Source organism: Taurulus bubalis, assembly GCF_910589615.1.
Source record: "Taurulus bubalis genome assembly, chromosome: 17".
NCBI lineage: Eukaryota > Metazoa > Chordata > Actinopteri > Perciformes > Cottidae > Taurulus > Taurulus bubalis.
The window spans coordinates 5,035,565-5,041,564 of NC_136605.1; positions in this window are offsets into that span (position 1 = coordinate 5,035,565).

Here is a 6,000-nt window from a genome sequence, read left to right on the forward strand (position 1 = left end):
TTGTCATTCTGATATGAATACAGCTGTACTTTGTGTTTTGTTAGCTAATTAGCTAATGTTAGCATGCTAACATGTTAAACAAACTATGATGAACGCGTTAAACATACGGTACCTGCTGAACATCAGCCCGTTGTTATTGTGTACATGTTAGCATTTAGCTCAAAGCACTAAGGAGCCTACAGTCGAACAAGGAGAGTCTGCATGCTAGCAGCTCTGCATGCAGAGCTGCTAGCATGCAGACTCTCCTTTTTGACGCACTGTCACAGCGACTATGACAATAAGAGTAGGACTACTGTAATATGTAGTCATGCATGTATTCATTATTCCGGCTAGTGGTTATACATTTAGGCTCTCTCTCTTGGTACCAGCACCATTGATTTTGCAGACGTAGGCAGTGGCTTCCTTGGGTACCATGTCACTTGTCAGTTCTCACACCCCCTTACCTCTCTGATGCCCTGCATTATGATACACATCTCAGAGAGCTGGCTGTGTGTGTGGGAGTGGGGATGCCCATCAGTTGACTGAATTTGAGAAGATGTCGTCATTTTCATCATCATCATCATCCTTCTTTCCTTAAATGATGGTGACAGTTCTGGTTTTAATCTGAATCTGCGATGTTTCTCAATCTGAAAGTCATTGATTGAAAAGAGTAGGAGGACGTAATGAGCCGTAATATAGAAACAAAAAATACCTAAGCAACATACTTGTTTCCTGTTCAGTGGAAGGCAGTGTTGATAGTGTCATGGCCTTTGATATAGTGTGATATTGAGAGAAAAGGTACAGTCGAGTTCCCATGGCTATAGTGGATGTAGATTTGTTGTTTGTACATAATGTACTGCAAAGCAATTCCTCTTTTTCTTGTTATCACTGACTCTATTATATCATACACATTTAATATAAAATATATACAGAAGAACATTCCTGCCGACGGCAATAAGACTTTACAACAAGTCACCGCTTGCTAGATCCTCTGTGGATTACTTCATCACTGTATACGTGTATGCTATTACACTTCACATACATACTTTGCATTTTGCACTATCTATTGTTTACATTTAATTTGCTTAATTAATGAATACACTCTGCGGCTGTAAATATATTTCATTCCAGTTAGTTGTATTCTATTCTTTTGTGTATATTTAGATATTACTATGACAAGAAATTTCCTTGGGGATTAATAAAGTATCTATCTATCTATCTATCTATCTATCTATATGTACATTCACACATTTAACACATATAGACATTGCCAGCATCAACATTTCACTAAGCTCTCAGACTTGTACTCCTCTCTTTCCTCCTTTCCTTCCTCTAAAGAGGAAAAGACAGCCCTGCACTGTCCATAACCTTTGTTCTTTTGCAACCAAAGCGAGAAAAAGTTGAAAAGTTGTGAGGAAATGAGTGTAAACATGAGTGGGTGGGGGCGAACTGGTGGCAGCAAGATAGAGAAGCTGCTGGCCGTGAGAAAGTGGCACAGCGCTTCTTGTGTCGAGTCCTCGGACTGAAACCACCGTCAGCCACAGCAGCAACACAGATAAACCCCAAAGTGCTGAGACTGCGGCCTGACAATCTGAAGCTTCTCTTTCTCTGATAATTTGATCTAATGATGTCATTGAGAAAGTACACAATGCGTACACAAATATCAGTCACTTAGATGCGCTCGGTGTCTTAAACAATTCATCATGCTTCTGTGTCATGATGGTATAGAATAGATTGTTTCACTTGATTTCACCTGATGACAACATCAGGACTATTTATTTTACAGATTTTAGAAAGCTTTCTCCAGAACCACAGCAGACATCATACTGTCGTGAAGCTGTTTTCACAGGCTGAGCCGTGCTACTGATGTGCAAACGTCAACCTGAAAGCGACGCTTTGTAACCTTTGCTGAGCAGCAGCCGCGGTGGCCTCAACTGAGAGTTATACAGGATGTCTGTAAATGCTAAAACATAAAAGAACAGGTAAAAGAAGAGTCAATTGATTCTTTTAATCTCTTATACATCCATTTACATCAAAAGTTCACAAGCAATAGCTAACTTTAGCCACCCTAAGCTACTGGGTAAAACCAGTTTTAGCAGAAAAACCTTTGAGTGTGTTGAATTAAGAAGGTGGCGTGTCGTTTCTAATGAATTATAACTTTTCATTTTGAAGAAAAATAAAGTTTTGTCTCTTCTTTCCAAAGCTACAGTCTCCCTTTAATGTGGAGAAGTGGCCACTTTAAGAAGATAAGGATGTAAAACACCAGTTTACTCTCTTTTGGATTAGCAAAAGTTAATATAATTAATATATTAACATCATTATGCTAGTATTTGTTTTAAAGGGGTCAGTAGTCATCATTTGGCTAATTTAGTTAATAGGAACAGTTTTGAAAAAATATATAATTTGATGGTTGGTTGGATGGCAGCTGGCAGTCATATCACACATATACCACATTCCTCCCACGTGGTACACCATAGATACTCAGGGTTAGAGACTGATAAGTGAACATCAGAAACAAAGCAATAGGAAAATGAACCTTTGACTACAGTCACACCAGCTTCTCCCCCTCCTCCTCCTCCTCCTCCTCCCAGAGTTTCAGGTTCCTAGAAAGGAAGTTTTCTACCACCATCGGGGGAACAAGAAGCCCCTGAACCCCCAAAAACTAAACGAGGCAGAAACCCACCAAACCCACCAGCGCGTCTCAGCTCCCTGCAGAGCTCTCGTCTGCTCACCCTGTCACCCTGTCACCCTGTCACCCTGTCAGCCCCTGGGAGAAGGTTGCAAGCCCCCCACCACACCGACCACAGGGCTCTGACATGCCTCTCTTCGTGCACATCAGCTCTGTGTTTATGCCGCTTACACCAGGAGTCAAATGAGATGTTTGCAGAAATACAGCCACATTGAGAAATGTTTTGGTTTCAGCTCACGTCAGCCCTTGATGATTTGATTTTAATCTGAGGTCAGATTCAGACCTCATTACTATCAGATATGCAAAAGTCAAGAAAACAGCTTTTGTTATTATTTAAGAAAGGGTGTGTTTTGTTATTGTCTTATCAAAAAATGGTACCTTTATTAGTCATATTTATTGAGGATCTGAATATTTAAAGATATTATTCTCCTGAAGTTGGGTGGTAAAGTATTTGAGTATAGACTCTCTCAAAGGACTGTGTTCTTCAGTGTTGTTTATGACGTTTATTGAGACTAACTATTGTATTGTAACACTCACACACTTAAATAGTGCAACTTTGTCTTCTATAAAACAATGTTCCTTACAACTTATCTGCATTCTCAACTTCATTGAAAAGGAAACATATTTTCTCTTGTCGCATTTTTAAAACACGTGGCAAATGTTGTAAATAAAAGAATTGAAGAAACCCTAACAAACTATTTGTTTATCTTAAGGCAACAAAACAACGTTGTCAGGTTTTGTAAAACATCATGGTTGCGACTGTGGCTCAGAGCAGGGTCGCCATTCAATCAGAGGAGGATCGGTGGTTCGATACCCGGCTCCGCTAGTCCATGTCGACGTGTCCTTGGGCAAGACTTAACCTTTAAAAAAACCCACCTACTTTTAGGCCTCGAAAATTGCATACCCAAACTAAAAAGTGTGCATCTCTGTAACCACTAGGGCTTTTTAAATAATGTTTGTGTTATAATAAAATGTACACATGTGAGATGTTGTTCAGATGTGTAAATATCAGTCTATATGTTTCTGGTTAAGAGTAAATGAAGATGACACACAGAAAAAATAAAAAGGTTTCAGGTCCGCCTATAAAAAAATCACTTTCAGGATGATAATTTCTTTGAAATGATGCAGCTGTAAGGTCCAACTCTAACACACATCATAGCTCAATATGTGAACATTCTCTCTGCAGGTTCTCTGAGGTTGACTTTGATAAATTGGAGCAGAACAAAGTTAGAGAGGGTTTAGTACAGAGAAATTTGCATTTGCACAAATCTGTGACATTTGAATTTTCTCATGTACCGAACCATATATTTCACTTGTATATTACTTTTGGTGGTCAATACATCCAAATACAGCAGTGTTGGGCTTTCTTTCATAAAACAAGCTATGATTTACAGTTCAATATAACAATCGCTCAGTCTCCCCCCTTAGGGGGGATTATTTTTCAATTGGTTTTAACCTCAAATTGCTCCTGTAGCTGTGCACGGTGTGTGAATGTTGTATTAATGTTACTCTGGCAGGTGGCAACTTGCATGGCAGCCCCTACCATCAGTGTATGAATGGGTGAATGTTGACAATAGTCTTAAAGCGCTTTGAGCAACACTGAGTGGCTTTTTATGGTTCATTTCTGAGAGAACAATGAAGCAAAATTTGATTTCTTACTCCCTTCCAATGTTGGCTTTAAGACTAAAGGGTTCCAGTCCTGTGATTTAATATTGAAACTGTTAATTTGGGTCTGGAAAAAGTGTTATATCACACATTTGGAAATGTTGTATCAAATATCTATACGTGATTGTAGCTTATACATTACTTATAAGATGTCATTCCAGATCTGACTTTAAATAAAAGATGATTTTCAATGTCTTCCTGACAAAAAGGTTAGTCAGGCTATGGTTCAGCGCTCTCCCTCCGCTCACATAAGGAACTGTGTGGAATGACTCGGTGCCACATAAGATCACACACTGACACAGACAGACAGACGCAGACAGACAGACAGGTAAAAAAAGAAGAAGGATCTCAATGTGTGATTGGTGCCTCAATAGTAAAGGTCTACATGTTCACATGAGAAAGATGAGATATTCAAACTTTCCAAAGAATGCACAGCGCATTAATGAGTCCACCCACATGAGTAGTCATTGGAGTTGTATATTCAGCGGTGACACAACCATATTGGCCCCACAGTAATCAAGCTTTCTCTTGACATGACTTTCTCTTGAAATGGGTCCTAAACCTAAAGTGTGGTTGACCAAACCTTTAAAAAGCACCGGGGTGTCGTCCTGCTTTTGTGGACTTTGCTGGACAGAAGCAACAGAGGTAAAACCCCCAAAAGTTATTGAAACAAAGAGGATATTTTTTAAACCTATCTGTTCATTTCTATCAACCTTTTGGGCATTTTTTCCCTCCGATGCTTAAAGACCCACAATCCTCAGCAGCCTTTCGAAATCAAATCAAATCTCTTTGTGTCATGTCCTCAGTCGATGGGTGTGAGAAAGAGAAAAGAGGACGTTGCCACCAACAAAGACACAAGAAGCATTCAGCAGCGCAATACAGAGGTAAGATCATCACTTCAGCTCCGATCTCACTGATATAGAAGGTTATTAGGTTATTTTTTATGTATTGAACCTTTAAGACATTTTCTAAAGAACTACTAAATGTCAAATTCCATCAACTGGCAACTTCTTCTGTCCAATGTCAAGGATGTGAGGGACATTATTTACAATTACATTATTACATAATCAGGTTATTAAATAAGTTATCTTTATTATTACAGACACTCATGCTAAATAAAAATAAAACAGAGCTGGAAAATGATTTGGTAAAAATAGTTGACTATTTTGCAGCGTGATTCTCTTGTGTTCTGTTTTCGTTTTCCTCTTTCTTGTTGACTGTGATATGATGAAATGTTAAAATCAACTAATACCAAAGCAAATTGACACATATTCTATTATGAATGAATACATTTAACACTTGGTAAATACTCTTTATTTATGTTTTATTTAGGTAATGTTGAACTTATGTTCCTAAATTTGAAATAATTCAGCTGTTGTTCTCAATGACTGAACAGCGTACAGTACATGCAGCTCAATTGGAAGTATACAAAGTTTACCACACTGTCAGTTTAGAAGTTGACAAACGCCACAGCCGGGTTATCCTCAGTGAAAGCCCTGAAACCTTGGTGCAGGTGGCGGGCTGTATTTGCTGAGGAAACCTCAAGCTTTGGCATTGTAACTGAACATGTAGCAGCAGGTGTGCGGCATACAAGCGTGACTCGAAATAGCATAGATTTTTCAGACCCCCCCTCCCGGGTTTATTCTGCAGGATTCTCAGTCACAACC